Raw genomic sequence first — 26,625 nt, 5'->3', positions numbered from 1 at the left:
ATTTGAAATGTCAATAGCTGCAAAACCAGTATTTATTTTTTTTCCCTCCTTTGATGTTTTTTCAAAATTCTGTACTAAAATCCCGAAAGCCTAGGGGTGTTTGTTCTTATTCAAAATAGCTTCACTCTCATCAATGCACTACCTTAATTCTTTGCATGTTCAACTTCCTTCTTAAAAGATATCTGTATTGTGTGGTTTTGAAACAGATTACCAAGCATGTGTTAGACCTGAAATGCAGCACAGAGCCCATCAAGTTAGCTCCCAGGAACATCCTGTCTGCTGGGAATCGCCTTGGCAAGCAGAAGCGGGGTTCCATGCAAGAATCAGCAGGGATGTCTCAAGTTCTTCAGTGCTCAACAAAAATAGGTTTCACCATGATGCCATTACTCTGCTTTCGTATATACATGTATACACCCTTGTGAGTCTGGCTCCGGACCTCAGTACAGCCATCTGTTTTATGGGTGTATTCTTTAAGTAAAGAATTTTGGGAAGGTCACCAAGAGGGTTTGAGATTTTCTGATTCACAAATAACTACCTCCTACAATGAGAGCAGACAAATCTTTCCACTCTCCCTCAGGGCATGCAGACATAAAAACTGCACTGTGCAGAGTACCCTGAAGTACCCAGATCCTCTGGGGAGCTGGACATCTTGTGTACCTTTTAGGAATTCTCTCTAAATTCTCCAGCAATATTAAACCATTTGACTTACAAACTGCATTACAGTCATTCAGTAATATCCAGGTTCACCCCACGTACGTATTAACAATCCCCATTATCTCAGAGGAACCTCTGTAAGCAAGCAGAATAGGCATTACCATAGGTTGTTTTAAATATAGTGTGCTTTCCTTAAGCACTAGCATAGTTCCCACAGGTTACCCCCCTTTCCTAGCTATTCAGGAAAGGTATGCTATAAAGGTTTATTCTTTTCCTGTTGTGTTGACCTAGCTCAGGACAGCGTAATTCTCTGACTATGAACAGCAGTTAAAACTTATAATTAATTTTTACAAACTCCTGGACAAGCAGCTTATTCAAAGTCACTGGGACTGTTCAAACCATGTGGAAAAAACAATGGCAGAGCATGACCCTTCTTTCTTTAATATGACATTAATGCCATCAGACCGCACACTCAGAGGAAAAACACGATGCTCTCAAAGCATGACCCAGGAACACATAGGGAGAGTCTAATGGAAGCTGGTGGAATCATCTCTGGGAAGACAGATCGGTTTAGTCCCCAAAAGGCAAAATACAACAACATTTATTCAAACAAGACTTTGATCTTTTCAGCTAAAGTCTTGCAAGTCTTCAGTTTTTTTTTGCATGAGTATCAGAATGTTTTCATTAAAGCCTGATTCCTTGAGCTTGGAAAATACTTAGTACTTTCCACCTTATGAAGAACAATGAATACTGGAATTGCATCTGTTTGCACTTAAGTCACATCCAGCCAAAATCCAGGAATTCTGCATAGCCAATTTATCCTTCACTTTTATTATTATTTCTTTAATTGTAGCTAGCTTTTCTCAGTAAGTGTACTACATATCCATACTAAAAATATTAATTAATGATGAATATTTATGGCCTGAATTAATTAGCTAAGGGTTTTCTTAAGTAACCATAGGGAGAAAAAAAAGTATCTTCTAAAGTATATGAGCAATACTACATCACTGCATGAAATGCAAAGAGAAGCATAATTAGAACCGAGAAAACTGCTCTGCATGGAAAAGAGATGCCAGCCTGAACTTTTTTCAAATATGATCTACTCACAAATGTCTGACTAGTATTCGCTTGCCACAGTCCTCTGTGGCCACCTTGGCAAAAGGCAGAAATAATGTGCATCAAAGAAAATCACCTCACTTAAATCCTTCATCCAACTTTACGTCTGTAATCCGTGTTGCTTTTTCTCTTTGCTGCTATTCCATGCCTGTAGACAGGAACACATGACCATTCTTGAATACAAAGGGAGTCGCAGGTGAATGTCAAAGGGAGGAAAGGGGCCAGCTACTAGCTTAAAAAGGTATAATCAAACATGTAAGGGTTTTCATCAAGTCTCAAAGAAAAAGCAGACAGCTCTCAGAACTGAAATACAACAAAAGGAAAGATATTTCTTTATGGGGTAACACTGGTAAAGAAAGTAAAGAAAGTGTAAAGTAAGATCATTAATCAAATATGCACCAACTGGGCAAAAATCTCCTTCTAATTATAATGGAGTTTGAGGAGAAAATATGAAGAGGAAAAAAGTCAAGCTCAAATGCAGAAATGTTTATGAACACGAGCTTTTGTAATAGCCAATTTCTATCAATTCCATCCATCCCATTCTTCCTCACTGTCCACCACATCATCTTGGGATTCAAAAGTATCTTGCACCATTCTGTCATGGGTAAAATGCAGGTGTGCCTTGTGGCCTGTAGTAAGAATATAGCAAACTCTACTACAGGGTTGAGATGCATTGTTCCTGCAGGTCACTGCTGTGAAATGGAAAAGAGTTAGGAAATTATTATAATAATTCCAGAATATTTGGAATAGCAGAATATCCAGCTGAGGACAGGTCATACTGCATTGGAAAGTTTACAGTTTCTGACATAGCCTTCCAAGGAAGAAGTAAAAGGTGATATTTCCTAGTGCACACACCCTATAGATGCTTGCCCTGATGCAGTCTGACCTCTGAGCATAACCAACCAAAACAAATCTTATCTAGATACATGCACAAGGAAATGGCAGAACAGAAAGAAATCCTATTAGCATTCCTCACCATGCTAGTTTGCAAGTATTGAAACAATGAGCTTGAAACATACACAATATTTCATCGGCAAGTCTCCAAGTAAATTAATTGATAAAATACTTTCTTTTCTAAGTAATCTAAATCTCAGTGTGCAGAAGTCTTCCTTTTATTATCCTTGCAGCATCCTTACTTGCAGTTTTCCTTGGGCCTCTGAGCAGGAATCAGCCTGTGCAGTGACAGAGATTACTGAATTCTCAAGGACAGACCATTCTCCCAGATTAAACAATATTCACTCTCTGTCAAAAGCTTAGCTTCAAAACTGCCAAAGCATGAGGAGAACGAGATGCTGCTTAGACCTTTCTGTGCATGACAGGATAAAATGCAAAACTTCTCTGCCTAAAGGAATCCAGATAATGAAATAATCTTTAATCTTTGTCCCTTCAAGGCACTCTCAACACCTGTTATCCTTGATACTGTCACGGGCAAAAAAGTGTGAGAATTCATCTCAAGGCTGGTAATTATTTCAGCTAATTATTCATTTGGATGTGGGGAGATTACCAATGCTCCGTCAGGTGCAACACTGGCCACTTTTATTCTAGCTGATGTTTCACAAAGCAGGGAAGTTGCTGTTCTCCCATTCTCCAGCTTGGCAAAAAGATGAACTCCCATGCTATTTACAATTTGTATTGCAATGAAACAGCCTGGCCACATGGTTAAAATCAAATCCTTGGCAATTCATTTTACAGCTGAACGTTGCCGACTTCATTCAATCTGATTACATTCAGCAACACCTCAGTGTCCAGTATTTTTCTGGATCAGCGTTTTCCCAATGTACCTATTCCCAACCTTCCAGAATCACCTTTATGTCTACAAATATGAACCAGATGTCTAAGTAACGTGCTTTATTTTCATTTCTCTTTCTACATCACTGGTGGGTGCAGATCACAAATGTTTATTGGTGATGAACAGACAGTAAATAAATACTCCATGGATTCAGGCTTTTTGGTGCAACTCTGCTAAGGCACAAAAATGTGGGAAGTTCAATTTTATGAGCACAAAGATCCCAAGACAGTGCCTTTCTTCCTATCTTCAAAACTCTCTCAGACAAAAATTCCTTTCTAGGCCCTTCTTGAGACAGCATGCTAAAACCAGTCTGAGTTGTTTCTACGGTCTGATGATGAGCTCAGACTGCTTCTCTACTACTAGCTGTGTCTTCATTAAGTGCTTTACCTCTTTCCACCCAGGCAAATACCAAGCAAATGTTTCTCAGCCTTCAGCCAGAGCAAAAGCATATAGCTATGTTTTAGCGTGGAGAGTGTTCGTCTCAGCTACTAATTTCTAATTTGCAACCATCCAGATGAATTGGGAGTTGTTATACACACACCCAACTAAAGGTCAGTCTAGCCACAGAAGGATTTATGGAGAATGCTGCTCACATTTCTGAGAGGTGATGCTTGCTACTTAGGTGATGCTTTCTCTAGGGAAAGCTTTGCTTTTCCAAATATTGAAATTCTAGTGGATACAATACTGAAACCAGACTCTGAAGTGACTGCCTATATAAGAGAAAGACCACAAGTTTCCCCATTTGACAGATTCTGTTGGAAAACAGAATCAGTAAACATTTAACAGGTGTTGTTGGAAAAAATCACAGATCCATTCAATACAATTACAGTGGAAGAGGATCCTTTTCCCTCACATCATTGCCACAAAACAAGGAGTCTTCTTTTTCTCTCACATCTGTGCCAGAGAGGGACAGTGAAATCTCCAGCTGTAGAGATATTCAACACCAGACTTGACAAGGCCATGAGCAAACCTGATCAAGCCCTGAAATCAACCCTGCGTCTAAAGGTTCCTCTCAACACAAATTAATCTGCAGTCTTTTGCTTTTATATTGGAGGTATTGGAATTAAGGGAGGTGCACCAGTCTTTTCTTGAGGCCTGGGTATAAATGAGCCTGTCAGCTGAAGGTCACAAGCAAGCCTCCTCCACCCCCCAGCTCTAACTGCCTGGGGTACAGGTGGACCGGAGCAGAAATCCCACAGTCCAGCAAGGTAACTATTCGACAACCAGCTACAATCCGATCAGCACACAGCTAGCATGCAATGGATGAAGAGCAGGAACAACAGTGGTCCTGCTCATCTTGAGTTTCCGTACAAACAGAAGCACAGTCCTTCAGCACTGCCTTTTCTCCATAGGAGGCCACGCTTTTTCAAATCCGTACAGCCCAAAGAGAAATAAAGGAATAGTATATTCCCCACTTCTGAGAGAAATCTCCTTAAAGATTTTTTCAAAATAACCAAAATATTCTTGACTTTGGAAGAAAACCTTGGAAATAGCAGAAAACAGATTTTTTAAGTTTAATCTGTCTTTAGTTTTCTAAGTGTTAAATTACATAAAAACACAGTACCATAAAACAATCATTTTAATGCACAGTATAGCAAATTGCTTTGATTTTCCTTTTTAATAATCGTCACTCAAAGACTGCTTCAGGTTCTTAAATAATTGGGAAGACAACCCTAGCCCCTCAGAATCCAGTGGTCATTAGCAGATAAAGATCCTAAAGAGCTGCACTGCTCCAAGCAGCAGAGTGGTTTTATATTCTTAAAGAGGCAATTAATAATTCTGTATTGTTTTTTTCTCCTCAGTTTGTGAATTTTCTGTGCTGTGTAGAGGGCATTATTTATGGTCTAGTTTGCTATCAAGGAGGATTCTTTGCTGGCTGACAGATTTCTTCTGACATGTCTCATACAGAAGGTTGTACACTTTGGGAAAGAGAAAAGTAGCAAATAGTCTGTAGACTCTAATTCTCTTCCCCCTGAAAAAAGGGTCCTTTGAGAGTCACTGCTCAGAAGCACATTCCCTGGTCTCAAGCATCAGTACTACATTCTCTAGAGCACTTAGTTTTGCTTGGAAGATAAGTGTATGAGGGTGGGATGCTTTATGGTACATTTAGGCAATTAATCATACATATATCACCACATGTTTTTTCAGCACAGAATATATAAAAAAAAATCTCTCTGCTCTTCCCACTCTTCCAGCCAAGGCTCTCAGAACACCATAAGAATTCCTATTCTTTCCTGCTTACTTTCTACTGTATAGATTCACTGCCATTTGATCCTCCAGTTATTTAATCCATTATACCAAACACATTCATCTCACTGCTTCTAATCTTTCTCATTTGTTCCTCACGTATTGAGTAAGCAAGCTGGAGTGAGTTGTAGCTACTGGCATCAATACCTGATCCTTTCCTCAGGCAATTCTCTCTGACCTCCAAGCACTAGGAGTATTCCCTGAGACCCTAGATCTCTTCCTTTATTTATTCTCCTTATTCTGGTCTTCTTTCTACTCATCTGTGCCCTGAAAAAGCATGATGGCATGTACAAAGGAAAGGCCTATTCATTCCTCGCCAGGAAGTCTTCTCTCTCCTTTTCTGGTATCCCAACTACAAATATCATAAGCTTTCTGTTCCAGTGCCCTACTCTCTGTTCATTTCAATTCTTTCTAACCAGTTGGGAAGATTTTCTAGAATCCAGTCTCTCAGCAAGAAGTCTAGTCTGCCTTTTCTCTGTATCTCACCCCAGAAGTTGTTTCTCTTGTCTTCTTCACCTGTCAAAGGTTAGGTTGGTGTCCTGTGCTGAAGCACTTCAACATTGTAGTTCAGATGGCAATACCCCAGTTTTCAAATTAATGTTCTTCAGTTACAGACATATGGTGTCTGAGGTCATATTATATCAGTTCTGTGACTGCATGGCCATAGCTTCATATACATTACAAAGAAGGTGTCAAGCACAGTATCAACAGCTGATGAGCCAGATGTGGAAAAAGCATATGGCACAACTGAAGGCATTCTTCTGTCTATTAAAATTTGGCATGTGTGTATACATGAGCACTTTTTCCTTAGTTTGCTGAATAAACATACGAAATTCTGCCTAGGATTATTTTTCTGTAGAAGAAAAAAAGTAAAGGGACAAATCAAAAAGCTCATTCTAGGTTACTACCTGATCTCAAATGAAGACTGTAATAGTCTACCTGCTAAAAAATGTTCCTTGTGCTATACATTCAAAACCATGAGGCATCACAGAACTGCTTTACTGGCTTCTAAATGATTAATGTAGCAGAAAAGAATATCAGATCACTGTTGATCATATGAGATCATGTTTAAACATGAAAAATATTTACAAGCTCTGGTATTTACTTTTACCATTGAAGAAATTATATGGCATGTAAAAAAGTCCCAATCCCAGTCCCTTGGTATTACATATAATACGCAGGCACACAACCCCACTCCTTTACATTTATATTATACTCCTTTATATACATTTTCTATGTATCTAAATCAACTGATTGCAGGTATTAGATGCCACCTGCAATCAGTTGATTTAGATACACAGAAAAAACTGCAGCAATATTGCCTGAATATTAACAACAACAACCAAACAAATATTAACTACAAAGTCAAACCAAAACAAAAAAGCAGCCATTCTCCATTTCTTAGCCTAGTGACTACATGTTCCTTTTCAAGCTACGGTGCTCCTTCTCAGAGGCACTCTGCATCCTTTAACATTGGTTGAATATACCCCTCAGGATGTTACCTGTAGATCTTATGGAAAAACTTCCTTTTTCTTTGCAGAACTCTCTTCTTGGTTCAGCTTTTCATTGCAAAGTCTTGGCAAATTTCAACTGCAGTTCAACAAAGTGGGCAAATGAGAAAAGTCTTGAGGTTTAAATACAAGAACAGTTTTCACCTTCCTGCTTAGGACTTAAAATTGATGATTCCATTCCCATTGGTTTAAGCCTATAACTCAAACTAAAATACCAAGCGAGGCAACAGTCCAAGTAGCCTCATTCTGTCAGGTAAGGAGTCAAATATCACTGGGTTGAGAGAAAAGTTTGAGGGGGGAAAAAAAAAAAGAAAAAAAAACGTAGAAAAGAACCGAAGAGCTCTCTGATATCCAGTAAGGAACTGGTGAGGAAGAGCAGCAGTTCAAAGTTCTCCTGGCAATGTAAGAGGCATCCTCAGAATTAGGTGAATTTTCAAACAGGTAAAAATGATGTTTTCAACCCATTTTTTTGGCTCATAAAAAACTCTCAAAATCTTGCCCTTAATCGGAACATATTTTCTTATTACTTTATTACAGTTAAATTGGCAGATAAGCTGGCAGGTGATTTCCTATGTGTTATTAGCACTGCTAACAGCAGTAAGAAGGTGACAGCCCTTATTTCTCTTTTACTGCATGGTGTCATGGATAAGCAATTCTTGTTGCCATTGCTACTTTATAAAAAAAAAAAAAAAAAAAAAAAAAAAAAAAAAAAAAAAAGAAATCCACAGAAACAGCATGAAAGCACAAGACTCCAAAAAGTCAATGACACTTCCCCCAAAAGGCCTCTCTTTTGGAAACTGATCCCAGCAACCCAAGTTACAGGTAACCGTAAACTACCAACAGCCACAGAGCACTAGAACACAAGGAGCACAACCACCACCATAATCTCACTGCTCAAAAAGCAAAGTTCCAGCCATACATTCATAACTCCACAGAAATGATTTAAGCAACAGATTTTGTACTTTCCTGCATATACAAGTTCTCACAGAGACACAGAAGATTTGTTGTGATGATTTCAAAATTGTTTCCCATAACAAGTATAGTAAGATTGACTTAAACAAGTATTTTCACAAATTTTATGTAGCTTTTTCATTCAAACTGTCCAATTTCGTTAAACCAAATTTTAGCTTGCTGAACTGTGATACCTTCTTTGTTTTCCTGCATCTATATGGTCTTTCTGTTCCTGGATAATATGTATTTGTTTTCATCACCATCTTCCCCTTAAATACCTTTCTATAAATGACCAAAATTAATGAGCTATTGTTTAACAATGAGATCATCTGTATGCCTTTGCCACCTTTCACAGAATTACCTGAACATGTAGGCAGTTCTAAGACCATAATTGTAAAATAGCAACAGTAAAAGAGGCAGTGTCTTACTTGACTGTATTAATTAGACTAATACTATTACTTAATTTACTAATATTTTGAAGCCAAAGTTTGCTGTTAGTGACTACCAAATTTACAATCTAAAAGCAAAGTGGCCATTTACAAAAATCTTTAAGTTTTATACATTTATAATCCAGAATACTGAAAACCTCATGCACCACACCTTGTTAACATAATACAGTGATATTACAGATTGAAAATACTTGGACAGCTTGAAAGTCTCCTCTTCCAGTGTAATGGCTTGGTGCATAAAAATGAATATTTTTCTAAAGCATGATCCCTCAGCTCCTCACTGAAGATTTCAGCTCATTTTACGACACATGATGAAGCATCTTCGCTGTTATAATGTGACAATGGCACTACTGAGCACAACAATTTGAGTCTGAATATGCCACTGCAAGACAGAAAAAATCTGAAGAGGCAATTCCACCCAGAACTATACAGCGAATGCATAAGAAAGAGGAAGACAAATGATTAAAGATGCATTAGCACAGTCTGAAAAACAATGCTCTCGACAAAAGAACCCTTGGTATGTCTGGTAAAAGGGGAACAGCACAGAGATTAGCTGAACGAGATGGACGAAGAATGTGAGAGATTCTGACAGAGTCACTTTTAAATACTTGAAATGTAAATGTCTCTGTTCAGACAAAAGTCAATTTTAAAACAATCTCTCTATAAAATAAATCACTTCTGAAGAGGTTTTGTACATCTCAGAAAAAAAACTTTTCCTAATTAACCAGCTTAAGTATTAAATCAGCAAATGGAGTAACCAAAAGTGCATCGATTATAACCCTGATGTTTTTATTTCAGGTAAATTAACATACAACATATTGAACATCCCCCCCACGCTGTTGTTCCCCCCCCAACAAACTCTCCAAGTTTGGAGCAGTTTTGCAACCTGTGCTGAAGTTATTCCTTGCCTCATGCCACCTCCCAACACGCACTGCATCTGGGCCCCACTCCAGTTCAGGAAGTCCACAGAAATCAGCAGCTAGTGAGAGTGATTCAACCCAGGTCACCCCCTAGGAATCAATGCCTTCAGAGGGAAGCATCTGTTCAGACCAATATGGACCTGTCTTGGCCTTACAAGGTGCCTTTGTAGAGACTGCCCCAAAGAACACATGAGAGATAGATCTGTATTTGATATATTAAACTCCGTAAATTATTTTTTTCAGTTCTCATGTCCACCATTTTCCAAAAATAAACAGCACATTGCATCCCCACTGCTAAACAAACCAAACCATTTGCTGTACAGCCAAACTGCAGGGAGAACCTGTTTGTGGCCTTGTAAGAGAACCAGTCCTCTAACCTCGATTTGTACACTTGACAGGAGGTAACCGTAACCATTACCTGTATACTGGCTCCTAGCACACCTGGTAGCAGCGTTACTATTGTTTGACAGCCTTCAAGCACAAAAAAGACAGGGATCTCCTGGAAAGAGTCCAGCAGAGGGCCACAAAGATTATACAGGGCCTGGAGCATCTCCCCTGTGAGGAAAGGCTGAGAGACCTGGATCTGTTCAGCCTGGAGAACAGAAGACTGAGAGGGGATCTTACTAATGTTTATAAATGCCTTAAGTGCAGGAGACAAAGGGATATGGCCAACCTCTTTTCAATGGTCTGTGGGGACAGGACAAGGGGCCATGGCCACAAAAAGGAGCCCAGGAAGTTCCTCCCCAACACGCAAAAGAGCTTCTTCATGGTGAGGGTGATGGAGCACTGGGACAGGCTGCCCAGGAAGGTTGTGGAGTCTCCTTCTCTGGAGATTTTCAAGGCCTGTCTGGACGCCTACCTGGGCAACCTGCTCTAAGGAACCTGCTTTGGCAGAAGGGCTGGACCCGATGACCTCTGGAGGTCCCTTCCAACCCCTACAATTCTGTGACTCATTTAAGTCTCTGGAATACCTTATGGACTGCTGAACCAAGTTATCTATTTCCTTCAAAATCTCAAAATGAAATTAAGATCTTTAGAGACTCAAACTGTAAAAGATAACTGCTTTAATAACATTCTACTGGGTTTCTATAAAGATCTAAGATACAAAGTTTTGATGAGAAGCACACGTTTTAAATCTGGTTTGAGGTTTGCACATTGCCCACATTAACACATCACTTGCCTCTGCAAGGTATATGGACCCTTTAGAATGGTACAAAGCAGTCATATACATGAAAGAGGGTGATCATTTTATTTTAAACAGAATCCATTAGTATTCTTTCAGCTTCTGAAAATCATTATTGCCACTCCACATTTGTACTGTGCGTTGGACATGGCCACCAAGAGTACCTCCCTCAGTACAGGGACACAGAGCCGTGCAGATTCCCAGCCTGATTCATTAGTGAACTCTGCATCACTTGTGTTTTCTACAGAATTAGCTTGCACAAAGTGTGGGAGATTTCAGAAGTAATGAAACACCGTAACCATCCTGCTGCTGCTGCAGTGTATGAATGTCTGGCACCCTGGTGTTTCTCACAGGGATGCATAGCCCAGAGAAGGCAATCTGAACTGATCAAGATATTCCTGAGGGAACTCTTCATTAAATCCTAGCCATTTATAACTCTAACTCATTACAAGAAATAATTACCATAGCAACCACTGCACACCATGCTTTTGCTAGTAGGAACAACTGCGTGTCTTCTTGGGGGAGGAAGTAGGAGGGAAACAAGTCAAACCGAAAACTTCTATGGAGGTTCAGCATAGTCAGTCTTAATTAGATTATGCTTTCCTGCCTTTTATTTTAGTTTAATCAAAAGGACGTGTTTTCTATACTATGTATGCTGTTTCAAACAAGCAGCACACATTTCAGAATTTAAGTACAACAAAGCATATCAACATTTCACAAGGCTTTATACCAAAGCCCTTTGGTGCTTTGACTTAAGACAGCACTTCACGTACCCCAGTCTGAAGGCCTCACTTCTGATTTCACTTAGGATGTAAAGGCAAGCTAGGCTGCTGGCTTATGACTCAAGGAACCTGATTTTTGGTTCTTTATTATTTTTTCCTCTGTGTCAGAGCTCCTACATGACTCCCATTTTAACCTAGAAGCTCAAAAGACATTTAGGTACCTGAGTCCCAGTACCTGAGAGGACCCAATCAGAGAAAATGTAACACAACTTCTCATCCATAACAACAGAAATGGCACTGCCTTAACAGCTTTACTGCCAACACACTACAGTCTGTGACATGCTTAGATGCTCAGAGCAGAGGAATCACACAACACCATGGTAGATAGTGATGCAGAACCATGGATAGTAAGTCAGAAGAGTTGTGCAAAATGAAGACCAGAGGGAGTTCAGATACAGGTCTGACATCTTCAATCACGTGAGAAACAGAAGAAGAGAAACTGGTAATAGCTCTGTTGCCTTCAGCTCCCTTAGGCATCATCTCCCAAGACAGATGCCTTTTTGCTCCTATGGATCTCACTGGGAGTTTTGCCATTACCTCCAAATATGCTCAAATTGGTGTTTTCACTGGCCAGGGTTTCAAAGGCTGCAGGACAAAGTGTTGAAGGCCAAACTATAATACTTTGCAAGATATCCCAAAAGTGTTCAAAGAAACTTAGACAATTCTAGAAAGCTAGTCAAATATCCACCTGCTGCTTTCAGTGCCTGGTTATTTCAAAATTGGTTGCTGTTAAGAGACCAGCAACAAGACCCAGGACTTGTGAGGACAGTGCTGATCACCTGCACAGGGAGTGGAACCGCTCAGCTGAAGGTCACCCAGGCAGTTGTAGCACATTGTTGTATTGTACATTTATGGGGTTTGCCTAGGAGCAAATGTTAGCAAAATAACTTTGGAGGCTGTGGTCTCTGAAGGGCTGGAAGAGCTTACTTCATCACGAAGTTTTATAAATATCAATTACAGATTTCAAATAGCAATAAAACAAAGGTTTTACCCCCTTCTGAGCTCCTCCCACTTGTCAAGCTTTCCCTTCCTTTCTTCAGAGGAAAATCCCTATTCTTTTACTTCACAGGATTAAAGAAGGCAAGAAAGTAAAACCCTAGGGGCTGGGAGACTTAGACTTTAAAGCACTCTGTAATGAACAGCTTCATGGTAGTTAATCACTTTAATCGTTCTTCTCTTTTCTCAATAAAAGTTTCCCTTTCTGTATTCTCCAAGTGCTCTCCAGCCCTTCTCTAATGCAATGCCCAAGGGGTTAGAGCGTGTTCCCATGCTGGAACACTGGCCTGGGTAGGGAGCAAAAATCCCTTACTCTTTTGGTGATTTTCTTCTGAAAGCATTCCAGGATTACCAAATTCTAACTGCAGCACCATGTGGAACACGCATTTGCTAGCAATTACAAGATGTACATCTGTGTGCATGTGTATATTAATATAAACTTTGGATGAAAAGCTAGTCTTTTTTCATGGCTGTAACTCTATTTAGGAAGAATAAGCTTGAGGTAAAAGACAGAAATATGGGTCTGAGACCTACTCCAATGGTTTGGGCAAAGAGACAGGAAAAAGAAAGTAACATCTTAAAGAGTGTTGATTCTTCTATCTCAGAGAAAAAGTAGATGAGATTCCCAGTTAGATGCTACGTGCGCCTCCCTGCATTTTGATCATCAGTGGTTTTCTGTCTGGAAAGGAGGGATTGCCGACTGCAGCAGAGGCTCTTTGGCCTGGTTTGACATCTTACTGACCTCTCTTTCTGAAGGGATGGGTTTGAACATAACTATAAAACACAAGTTACTTTCAAGCATTTATTAGTATTAACAGATGATGAATACTGTGTCTACTTATAGATCAGCAGGAATTTGACGGACTGCTATTTTTAAAACGTGTTTGTTTTAAATCGTGCCTTTCTTCAGACCTATTTTGAAGTCTTTTTAGTTTATAAACTCATTGAAATAAGTGCCTTAGTTCGTAGAATGGAAAATAATTTCTTCACCTCCAAATGCTGTAAAATAACTGTACAGGGAAAAAAACCACTCAAAGTTACAGCAGTCTTCTGCCTCCTCTGCCCCCCCCCCTTTTTGCTTCTCGCCAACTACTAACAATAAATGTAAAAGTAATCCTACTTTCTATCTGAAGCTATCTCAGCTTTAAAAGAACCTTCCAAAAATGATTGATGCTATGATTTAAACCCAAAGGTAACCCCTGAAATCTGCTTAGAATAGCAACAAATGCCTAACAATATCTCAAGCGCTTGTAGCAAAGAAATCTAATCTCTGAACTCCTAAAGGTCAAGATTTACTGCCTGGTAACATGGCTCAAGTGTAAATGCTCTGTAATGCTACACTAGGTGATTGCTTTGCTCTCTAGACAATGTCAATTTTGTCCAAGTAGCTGCAGATGTGTCTAGCATTAAGTCAGAATGGTGTCAAGGGCCCTTCTTGAGCAGTACTGGCTTCTCAGAGAAACTGGTCCTAAAGCCCTAGTCTATTAAGACCATACCCAAAAGACAGACATTTAAAACTTAAAGGAGGCTGGAGAATCAAGGTGTATTAGTGCTCTAATGTTTCAGAGTCAGGAAGCCCAGGAGAAGAAATTCTCTGGTGATACAAATGCACATCCTCAAATCGCACAGGTCTTCTCAGCTCCCCCACAGCCAGTGCAGCTAAAGTAACTTACACCAGAAGAGTATTTGGCTCTGAATATTCTTCTCTCTAAACTTTCTCCTCTTGTATTTCCTCAGTCAGGTGCTGCCATGTAGCCATGGTGTCGCAGTTCAGACTCCTCCCACACAGGTAGCCCTGCATGCCCTTCCTACTCTACCTAAGCTACTTATACCCAGTACCTATGGCAGCTATGAAATCTAACCCGAAGGCTTACCCTTATTCCTAAACCATTCATCATTGCTATGACCTGTTCAAGCTACAGGGACACAGTAAACAAAGATTTCAATAAATTAAAGACTAGATATGCATCATGTCCAAGAAAAATAAGATCATGATGGGGAAGGCACACCCCATTTGCCAATAAGCAGTTAGAATCAGTCTGCAGAAGCTTCAGTGCCCTTAGCTCTGTTTCTGTGAGAGACGCAACACAAAACAGCTCCGAAAAGCACAGTGGATGTTCCTCACACTCTTTCCTGTTTCATCATACCAACACTCGTAGCTGTGTAACAAGGCAGGTTGAACCCTGTTCCAGCAGAGCTTTTATACATCTTCTTATAGCCCTTCCCACGCCGGTGTTACAGAGCAGTGCAGCAACTAGCAAGATACCTACCAGGCCTCAGGAAACATGAAACAGGCCCACTGCATCTTTCATGTCTGCAATGTCAGGAAAATATTCATGTGGAAGCTTGGGATGACTGAAAGACTAGCACTGGATAGTTAAACCCAAGGACAGCATTGCCCAAGAGCCTGAATTTCAATGGAGACTGAGGTATCTTAGTTAGAACTGAGTCCCTAGCCTCAGTTATTTTCCACTTATTTTTCCCCAATGCTTATTAATGACATCAGAAGCATCCAACCAAGAGCTCCCCTTTTGCAGAGCCACTGTTTATTATGATAGTAGGTATAAAGCAGAATGCTCATAGAAACATTCCAAAAATGCTTTCCAAAATCATTTCCTTTAAACATTTATCTGGTACCCAAACTCAAAATATTGTTTGTTAGAGATTAACTTGCCCTGGATAACTTGTTTTGCACATTTCCTCCAAGGATATTTCAAGAAGATGTTTAGAAGATTCATATATTATTAACAAATATTTTGATAACTGTATGATTGCATGTAGTCCAACAAAACATTTAGCCCATGTCTTATTTCACTCAGCTGAGAATTCTTTGAACTCTACCACAGCTTCCTGGACAGGGCTGCTTTGTGCCATGGTTCCTGTCTGGAATGCTTTGTGCCAACTTAGCATACACGCACCTCACATCTGTAACATATTTAAGATATCTAGTAGGCTTTTACACACCAGTTACACTGAAATTTCATGTATTAAAATGGCACAGAAACACTTATTTCCGCAAGTCTGATGCTTGTGTTTCAGCCTTCTTCAAGAGCAAAGAATGTTCTCTTTCAAATTAAACTTGTCACGGAAAGCAGTAAGGAGCCTTTTGAAAAAGTGTTGACAGGATCAGACTCTGTTTATGTGTGGTAACTAAAAAAAAAAAAAAATCAATGTAAAATTCTAGTGCAAACAACAGAGTTTAAGATTAATTACACTTGCTGAGTCTCTGGCTTTAAATCATACAAGTAATTTCATCAGTGCTACTAGAGCAGGCATTCCTGCCAGACCTCACTGTGAGCTTACTCACCTATATCATTTGAAGTAATCCTTTTGAAGTCTTATTTATGGGCGCGTGAGAAGCACGATGCCATACAGCCTCATGCTGGGCATGCCGTCATTAAGCTCTGAATGGCAGCAAATGTAATTTAACTTCTCTGAACAGCACCATTTGGAATAGGCCCAGGAAAACCTAGTATAAAACTAATTTCTAGCAGCATCAGATATGTAAGTATTTACAGAGCTCTTTGTAAACACACCGCAATTAAAAACATTTAATAGAGAGCAAACCCATTTTACCATATGGCAAATCATCTTCAGTTAAGGCAAGAGAGCCTTCATGTCTGACAAAGAGGGCAAGGGAGACAGACTGTAAATTCCGAATACCTGACAGAGAAGGGGCCCCCAGAATAGCTTATAGAGCTTGGAATTACAATAATAACATAGAAAAAGTAGTGCCAGGCCTCAAATCTTTGTCATGGGATACAAAGACACCTGTAAAAATCGCTATATAGGACCAACATACCTTACATGAAAAATAATGGCTTCAAGCAGCAGGAAGTATGAGTTACAGCATTATCCCAGAACATCACAGCCTGTTAGAGCTGTCGGGAACTGCATCAGGAGATTAATCTCTGATTAATCAGGGAGGTATCACCAGGAGTGACACGTGATACAGTTAAACCCTCAAACTCCCTGCAGCAAGAATTCAGGTGGCGACCTCAACAAGATTCAAGTGTGGACTGACAATGCAGATGCAGTGTGACAAAGCACAATGCAGTGTGACACAACGGAGAGAACAACAAGAAGAACCAGTCTCCCTTGCATCAGCAGGTCATAAGCCAATCAAGGAAGAAGGTGCCCGACTTCATGCGATTGCCAGCCCGCTATAATCAATTTTTTTTTTGCATCAGCACAGAAGTGTGTCTGTACAAGCTGCGAGCAAGACTTGGCACAGCAAAGAAAATGCTTCTGGAAGCTCAGTTCTCTGGATCTGCAGTGATTCTCCTCGGGAAACTGGCTGCTCTTGGCTTGGACTGGCGCACGCTTTGTTGGGTTAGAAACTGGCTGGATAGCCGGGCCCAAAGAGTCGTGGTGAATGGAGCCAAGTCCAGTTGGAGGCCAGTCACTAGTGGCGTCCCCCAGGGCTCGGTGCTGGGGCCGGTCCTCTTTAATATCTTCATCGATGATCTGGACGAGGGCATCGAGTGCACCCTCAGTAAGTTCGCAGATGACACCAAGTTAGGTGCGTGTGTCGATCTGCTCGAGGGTAGGAAGGCTCTGCAGGAGGATCTGGATAGGCTGCACCGATGGGCTGAGGTCAACTGCATGAAGTTCAACAAGGCCAAGTGCCGGGTCCTGCACCTGGGGCGCAATAACCCCAAGCAGAGCTACAGGCTGGGAGAGGAGTGGTTGGAAAGCTGCCAGGCAGAGAAGGACCTGGGAGTATTGGTGGATAGTCGGCTGAATATGAGCCAGCAGTGTGCTCAGGTGGCCAAGAAGGCCAACGGCATCCTGGCTTGTATCAGGAACAGCGTGACCAGCAGGGCTAGGAAGGTGATCGTCCCCCTGTACTCAGCTCTGGTGAGGCCGCACCTCGAGTACTGTGTTCAGTTTTGGGCCCCTCGCTACAAGAAGGACATCGAGGTGCTTGAGCGGGTGCAGAGAAGGGCGACGAAGCTGGTGAGGGGCCTGGAGAACAAGTCCTACGAGGAGCGGCTGAGGGAGCTGGGCTTGTTCAGCCTGGAGAAGAGGAGGCTCAGGGGTGACCTTATTGCTCTTTACAGATACCTCAAGGGAGGCTGTAGCGAGGTGGGGGTTGGCCTGTTCTCCCACGTGCCTGGTGACAGGACGAGGGGGAATGGGCTTAAGTTGAGCCAGGGGAGTTTTAGGTTAGATGTTAGGAAGAACTTCTTCACTGAAAGGGTTGTTAGGCATTGGAACAGGCTGCCCAGGGAAGTGGTGGAGTCACCATCCCTGGAAGTCTTCAAAAGACGTTTAGATGTAGAGCTTAGGGATATGGTTTAGTGGAGGGCTGTTAGCGTTAGGTTGGAGGTTGGACTCGATGACCTTGAGGTCTCTTCCAACCTAGAGATTCTGTGATTCTGTGATTCTGTGATTCTGGTGAACAAAGGCATCTGCTCAAAGTTTTTTTTTTTTTTTTTTTTTTTTTTTAATTTAGCTTTTACAGGAAGTCAGATACTGGAGTTGTCAAATGGCTCAGAAATACCTGAGTAGTCTTTGGTGGGTTAAATGCTTTCATAACAGGTCAAAGTTGAGTGACATTTTTAAGCTTACATTTGTCCTGAGTGAACCAATATGCAGAACTAATGAGATCATAAACTTGTCCTCCAGTTAATGTGGTAGGTGGAGGATTGGGGAGGCAGGAAGATGAGAGGCTGCCCAAACTTGTGAACCAGTTTAATTTGTGAATAAAAGAATTTGTAAATAAAAGAATACCCATAATAGCAGAGAAATTATTCACCGGGATAGGAAACTTGTACCGAGGATGGCTTCAGCTGCTCTGCTTGCCCAGTATTCAGAGTAGCCTAGCCTTTTTAAAGTCCTGAGAAAAAACTAAAACACAACTCCAACAAGAAAGCTACTTTTTTTTTTTTCCTCAAGTTAAAGACAAATTGTCTTTTTAAAAAGTTCAGTACAGGAATGTGCTCCTGTCACAAACTAACAACTGTGGTTTTCTTCATGTATGATCTTTATAAAACCATAGGGATGATCTAGAAAGGGCTGTAATTGCATCTAGTCTGACAAGTTATGCATGTGTGTTGACTGAATTGCTTCTCTTACTAGCTACTACATATGCACAATACAGAAAGCACCATCCTGCAAAAAAGCAATACTCCCATACCTTGTGTCTAAGAGCAGATGCCATGCATCAACAAACACTGAGGAAGACTGAACAAACAGCAGATATGGGAAAAGAAACCTATTCATAGAGCAATGCTTCATCTTATTGTATTAGTTACAGTCATCACATACACTGAAGCATGAGATCACCTCTTCCAAAATTCATAATCCTTACAACTTCCTGGTCAGAAAATGCCAGTCAGATTAATTACAAATGAAAGCATAGTATCTACCAAAATTAAGTCTATACACGATAAATTATTTGTTATAAAAATATTTCCAAACAATACTAAGTTATTGTAGTGAAAAAAGAGCTACTTTTAAAATAATTGTTTATTTCAGATTTTAATTTCATTATACTAGCAAATAGCTGCAAAAAATTAAAGTCATATATAATCAGATTTTTTCAAAAAAAAGCTACATACCTACTTCCTTCTGACCAAGTTTCAAAGTTGATACAGACATCAAAGGTACCTGGACTCAGAACTGGACAGCAGAAGTATTGCTGCATCTTACATGTATGACTGTTGCTACAGTAAGCCTAAATGTTGTGACATATGTGACAAGGTTAAAGGTTACGTCACCCAAGCATCCCCCAAATTCTGCCTTGTCTTCAGGCCAGAAGCACAGAAGCACCACCACGAGATTACGCTTGACAGCAGAGGGAATAGGCTGGCTTTCTGTAAGCTATATTGCAGTTGCTATGCCACAGGCATACACAGGCTTTTAATGATCTGTCTGCCTCGTGTCTCAGCTTGGAAACTCAACAACCCCTAGAAACCTGAGGCATCCAGGCTGGGACTTACTTTATCTGTTAAGGGGTTTCTCCAATCTGACTAGTCACAGGATAGAATAAATACTAAGTGTGGTGTAATTCTGGCTTTACTCATATTGCACATGTGCAGAATGGTTATTTTGTGGGTGCATTGGGACTACAGACACATACAGGATAAATATGTGATGAACAAACTCCACACTTCAGTTTGAAAGTTAATCCAGTTTCCTTTAATACTCCAGTATGAGTCCTTAGCATGGGCTCATGCTATCCCTTAATGTGGAAGCAGGCATGTTTACTCACCAATCTTCCCTATGGGACAGCCAAGTACCATGTCACAATGTAGCTAGAATTCACAGCCAGCCTGAACTGGGTACATCGATCTGCAAGTCTGATCATGACAATTGCTTTTCAACAGTCCCCCCTCAGCAGATGTATAAAAACTCATGCTTTTTCTTTCTAATTTCCTTACTAATTTCTTATTTACCTTTAACTGTTGCAGGAAAAGAACACAATACAGCACCGCCTTCATTTGTTTCTTTTTTTCCCATTAATGTTGGTTTGAGCTTCATTCTACAACAAAGTTTGCCACAAATTCACAGTGAAGACAGTGAAAGGACAACCCACTAGTTGGAATACAACTTCAATACAACTTCAGATCTATCCCAGACTCTTTCATAACTTCTGATAAATTGGATGCAGCAAGTTTCTCAAAATCTAAGCTGCAGTCTCTGTGCCGCAGCTCCTTTTCTCCTTGGCTTCTGCAAGGTGCTCAGGCTTACTGATAGCAATAAAGCACTTACAAGACCAAGCTAAGGCAGTAAGACCTTCCAGGGGTAAAGCTAGAATACATATACTGCTAGCTGATAAATGATATTTGTTAGTCTTCATCCCACCACCAACACGTATGGTTTCCTATTCCACGCATGGACCCAAATCTTACCTTAAGTATAGCTTTCCTCTGATAATGGCCAAATTCTTACATTACACACCCGCAAATCATTTATTTGCTTTGTGCTGTGTACCACTGGCTATTAAGGATGGAAAGGAGATCAACCTTTTTCTCTGCTATCCTTAGATTTGAATCACAAACTCCCAGCATGCTATCACAACTGAAATGAGCTAGTCCTTAATTAAACAGAGGTTGAAGCTCATTCTTTAATTAAACAGATGTAAGTGCCTAATCATTCAACTACTCTGAGCATACACTGCATATCATTTAATCTCACCACCCACATGACGAAGGCACAGTTTTCCTAAGACTTCACTCTGAGCAAGCTGTCAGATAAGCCAGCCTATGCTTCTAACAGAAGTTTTTCTCTTATGACTGGATATGCAAGTGAAATAAGAATGAATGTGAATTTATGGAGAGCTGTTTTCAGTGAAGTATGTATGAAATAGAAATCTCGGTAAGGAGCAGGAAAGAGCCTTGCAGCACACCCACACCTCTTGCTTTTTCTCACAGAGACCATTCAAGAGGCTACACTATTAAAGACTTTCTAACACCACATATGCCTTTCAAACTACACTCCTGTAATGTGTAGGATACCAAGCAATCCTCCCTTAGGCAAAGGGGGTAATTTTACCCAGAACATTTTAAGAACACCTTGGCTATAAATGTTTATGTATAAACAGCTGCAAATAAACGTGTGAGGATGTGGCCCAGCTTGTTAACAAATTTAGATTATGGGATATAAATGTACGTGGGTAGAGAGGCCTGAATTTTTCTATCTAACTTCAGATATCCAACCAGGCTAACAGAAATAGGAACCCAGATATCCCTAGAGACAGCAATTCAAAGATCTACAAGATGAACCCACCTGCATGCTAGACAGACTGCTTGATGTTCGAAGTGAGATGCCTGACATAAGAGGAGGCAAATACTTCTGTACATGTACTTTTTGTGTGACAATCTTAAGACGGTTACTTTTTAGAGCAGAAGAGTTTACCAGAAAGGATTTTCTGCCTTAAGGGGAGATGGGGAAGAAAAAAAAAAAAAGATAGGTGAGGCAGTTGGCTTTCTACCCATACCTGACAGACCCGGTTGCTTACAAGAAGGGCAGGGGGAAAAAGACTGGCAGATTTCTGCAGATTCTTCAAACCATCCGGCAAAAATGGGATGGATCCCAGCTCAGATTAAGAACTGAACAAAGAGTCAGTTTCAATATTTAGCAACGAAAGGCACTGAAGATACAGACAGAGAAGCTGTAGGTGCACACTTCCATGTTCAGTAGTATAGTCACGATGAAAGGAGCCTGTTGATTCTGTCTCCAACCTCCCCTTTCCATCCCTTGTGCCCATGGATGCTGTCCTCTTAGGCTGCAGTATGGCACATGCTGAAGGTGGCAGTGTGCCAGAACAAGTAGCCCCTTGTCTCCCTTACCCAGTGGTTTCAATGTTAGATCTGCATTGCCAGCTATGATGCCTCAGCATGAGTTTGCCAGGTGGATGGATGAGGAGAAGGTTTGGCTAAAAATAACTCCCCCAGTTTAGAAAAACAAGGTCCCTGATGTTTTCTACAGTAATGCCTATAAGAACTAGTAAAGCACAGGGAAGGTGTGAGAATGAGGAAGGTTTGGGAAATTGTTTTGGTTTGGCTTTTTGTTTTTATAAGACAAATCCATGACTTAAGAATACACATCCAATTATGGACTCTTTGTCCATTCCACTGCTTATAAGCTGTGGCCACACAATTTAAGAAACATAATCATCAATAACAGCAGTTAATTTTAAGTGATTTAAAAGAAAAGTGAACAGTCTAGGTCATTGTCGTGGTTTAACCCGGCCAGCAGCTAAACACCATGCAGCCGTTCGCTCACCCTCCCCCTCCCTCTCTGGGACGGGGGAGAGAAATGGAAAGTGAAGCCCGTGAGTTGAGATAAAGACAGTTTAATAAGACAGGAAAATAATAATAACAAAAGTAATAATAACAATAATAATAATAATAATACAATGGTGATAATAGGAAAATAATAATATGTACAAACAAGTGATGCACAATGCAATTGCTCACCACCCGCTGACCGATGCCCAGCCTAACCCCGAGCAGTCCGGCCCCCTCCCCCCGGCTAGCCACCCCTATATATTGTTTAGCATGACCCCAGATGATATGGAACACCCTTTTGGCCAGTTTGGGTCACCTGTCCTGGGTCTGTCCCCTCCCAGCTCTTACTGCACCCCCAGCCTGCCTGTTGGCAGGACAGAGCAAAAGGCTGAGATGTCCTTGGCTTGGTATAAGCACTGCTCTGCAACAATTAAAACATCGGGGTGTTATCAGCACTCTTCTCATCCTAAGCCAAAACACAGCATTCCACCAGCTACTAGGAAGAAAATTAATTCTGTTCTAACTGAAACCAGGACAGTCATTCCTTCAGTGTGGTTCAGAGGACAGAGTAGATGGTAGCCTCACCAACATAGCAGAAACAAGAGGCAAGAGTTAAGAAAGCAAGAACCTCTCCAATTAGCTTTGCCAGAGGACTGGTAATGCAAAAGGGCCTGTGCTACCACAGACTAAAACCTGAAGACTTCGGTACCTGGGATCAGAAAAACTTGTTAAAGTTTAAAATGAGATGCAGAAGGTTTGCTGTTCTCATGCAGTGGAGGTTGGATCACACATGTTCAAGGTGATAAAAGTCCCTTAGCAAGTGTCAAGCTCGCATAGCCTAAGGTACAGCCTGATGGTGCTTAGACAATCCAGTAATGAGTAAAACATATGAACCTACACAGGAGAGAACGAGGAAGGATTAACCACATCAGGAAGAACTGGGTCCTTTTGTGCTTTTATTGTCCACTAAGCAGTTCAGGTTTTTGCCCTTATAAACATATTGTCTAAACTTTTATGGATACCTAGCAATGAAGCTGATGACTGAATAAGCACAAGATGTGCAGTAATTAATCTTCTGAAGATGTACCTGAGGTGGTACAAAAAAAAAAACAGGAACCGTTAAAAAGGGGAGAAGCAAAGACGTTTAGAAATTAATTGTTCCAGCTCAGGTTTTCTATTCCTAATGACAGCGAGGACTCATGACTTGCTGGCACAAGTCTCTCCATAATGGTCCAAATTTTTTGGAATAGGTTTCAAAGTCAACACCACAATCCAATTGGATTGTTTTTCCCCTATACATATAGCCTTCATAGGGAAAAACATACCAGTTAAGAATTCTTCCACCATGGTAAATTTACAGTCTTCTTGTTTATTTGTTTGGAAACTGTAAAGTAAAAAGAAAAGCAGAACTTTAAACTCCACATCAGCCAGAGCTAGCAAATTGCCTTGTGCTTGCTGATAATGTTACAAAGAGACAGGATTCCTGTTGTTAAACTTGATGATCAGCAGCTTTGCAAAGAAACATGCAATAACCAGTGAACTTTCCACAAAGACAGTTTCCTTCCCATAGATCTCCATACATAACCTTTACTGGTCTCAGTAGGATCATTACATCCATTAGACTGTGGACTCAGCACTGCTTTCGCTCTTAAGTTAATACAACTGAGACTTTTTTTTTTTAAACTTTCCTATTGGGAAGTAGCATGTGCAATTTTAGTGATTTCTTAGATCATTCCATAAGTAAATCAAATATTCTTTCAAGCCTAGTTATCAAAATTGTGTCCTTTGATACTACATCCTCCATCAAACTGCAGTAATCCAGATCAACACATTTTAAACCTCCACTATTTCTCCTAATATCATTCTAGCAGATAGAGTAATTAAATTTGTACTTTTTTTATAAGTCGTACTCAATAAATCTGAATAAATTAACAACGCATTACTAAGGCTGCTACATTAAATTTGCATAGTGCATTTAATGAATATGCAACTGCAAGTGAAAAGGTCTGCTACTGTGAACCTTCCACATTAGCATAACTACTTCCAGCATGTTTCTTAAATAATGCACTCATTTGCACATCACTGACTTGGCTAATTCTGACTTCAGTCAGGGTAGCCTTGTAATTAAGACTCTTGCTTTAATTTTTAATGAAGTTTATGTTACATCAATCCTGACAGTAATGAGGGGACATGGAAACAAAAAGGCTGCTAATAATTAAATTCACAAACCAGTTTGAGGGATAATAATTCCTGAGGAGAAATTACATGACTAATTATTAATTAAATATTCATACTATTGCAGGGCCATCTCCCTTAACTGCTCTTCTTGTTGGTAATAATGCTGAGATGTGGATGCCTTCTTGCAACCATTCTGATTTTAAGGTCTTTGGTTAATTTTAGTGCACCATTAATCAATATGACACAAAAAATAAAATTGTTTTAATTGGTATCATTTTATTGTTTCTAAATATTACTACAGTTGGTTTAGTTGTGTAAAATTAATCTAGTTAGCCAGTGCCCATTTTATGGGAACATAAATCCAGTTTATATCCATAAACTTCTAATGGCAGGACAACTTGACCTTTTTTTGTAACATTACTGTTTACAGATAATTACACCAACTCTTTAAAAGGTTGTTTAATAGCTTTGCATTCATCATGGTAAAATGAAAAACATGCAATATTATTTAACTCCAGACTATTCTAAGAAGGTCTCCGAGACCCTAATTTACCCCTGCTGAAAAGTAAGCAATATTAATTTGTGTGTTTTTAAGAAATCTATGAGAGCTTTTCCTCAAATGCGTACAAACAGATTGAAAGTGTTTGTGCATGGATCCCTATTCATCTTTTACACAATTTAGATTACATATATAGCAAAACTAATAGCATTGCAATGACAGCTTGTGCAAAAGATGTCCATTTGTGGCTTTGTATATGACACAGGTCTTCCAAACGACAGTTTTCCAACCTCTTGTACATAAAGACCATAAATTCACTGAGGAATTAGCTTGATTAATCCTAATTTATGTCAACATTTTTATCAGCCAGAATTCTGCTTACTGAAAGTGTCATAATAAACCTTTAGGATTGCATGTTTATTAAAGGAAGCTCAGCATTTGTAGGAAAGTTTAGCAAGAGGAAAGAAATTATTTAAATGAAGCTTATTAGTCACTAAAGTCAGTTGCACCACAAATTTGTTTTAAAATTTATGTTAGTGCTTTAAAGAGAGAGCATTTTGCATAGCATAAAATTGATTCTCAAATTATTAAAAAAGACATAATACACGTCCTTTTTATCCTGAAGGGGCATTTGGAAATTCTGAACCAGGGCAAACAGTTCATTTTTCTAATAATTCAAACCAGTTGCTTCATCAAAGTGAAACAAGTCCATCACCATACATGGGGCAATGATTCCCTTTAGCTACCGCTTGTCACATTACTACAATCTGACAGGTTTGTAGGGCATTATTACTAGGTCTGATTTGTACCACTCTATCCCTTTTACTAAATCTTAAAAATCTTTTTAACTTTTCTTTTTTCTCTACTCTCTTAAACTAACACCTGAAGGCAATTTAAATATACCACTCCATAATGAAATACCACTTTCGTTCTCTCTAGAATTAAGATGTCGTTATCAGCCATCTGTTCCTGGGCCTGCTCTCCATTTCTTCCATCAAAGAAATAATTCCAGGCATGAAACACCTCATTGGAGCAACAATCACCTGAAACTGGCGGAGTGCTCCAATGCAAGGGTGGGCCTGGCTCGCAGGGACCAGCGGAAGACACATTTCAGATCACTTGGTGTCACTGCATACAGCAGGTGAGACCTTCTCTCTTTCTTCCCTCCTCCCTGCTTCCAGAAGCAGGATCTCTTCATTGCTCTACTTTTGCTGCCTAGAGTACAATACCTGGGATACAGGACAGAAGTGTTCTCAGTTTAAGGGCCAAAGCATGATTTTAAGGATCAAATAGGTCCCATAGTTACACATCTTGCTCAAGTTCAGTGGATGCTGAGCTAGGATTTGATGCTAGCTGTCAGACTAGCACAACTCCAGCTGTGCTACTCTGCACCTCACCAGCAGTTACATGCACACGCAGGGTAGCTGTAGCAACAGAACACAGGCTTTGATTCTTCACCACATTTCCACCAGCTACACAGACCTTGTTCTAGTCAGGATTTCAAAAGGAGAGATTAAAAAACAAAAGAAAGAATGAAACATCGGAAATACAAGAGGTTGTTACAGGGCCCATGGATGACTACCCAAGTGGGAGACTCTACCCTCAAGTTA

The 26,625-nt window shown here is 40.2% G+C and overlaps 1 protein-coding gene across 10 annotated transcripts in view; it reads right to left on the bottom strand.

Annotated features, from left to right (window-relative positions):
* Positions 1 to 26,625, bottom strand: part of LOC311442786 (uncharacterized protein) — a gene marked incomplete at its 5' end in the record, with an annotated part of 188,807 nt that overhangs the window by 40,180 nt on the left and 122,002 nt on the right. For 2 of the 10 annotated variants that reach the window (XR_014696865.1, XR_014696866.1), the window contains one exon: positions 20,458 to 20,497. The exons of the other annotated variants lie outside the window; for them this stretch is intronic. Of the gene's footprint in view, positions 1 to 20,457; positions 20,498 to 26,625 lie in introns of those variants that run through there. 10 annotated transcript variants of the gene reach the window in all.

This window comes from Aythya ferina (assembly GCF_964211825.1).
Source record: "Aythya ferina genome assembly, chromosome: 11".
In the NCBI taxonomy this organism is placed as follows: domain Eukaryota; kingdom Metazoa; phylum Chordata; class Aves; order Anseriformes; family Anatidae; genus Aythya; species Aythya ferina.
This window is presented reverse-complemented; position numbering and strand designations above follow the sequence as displayed.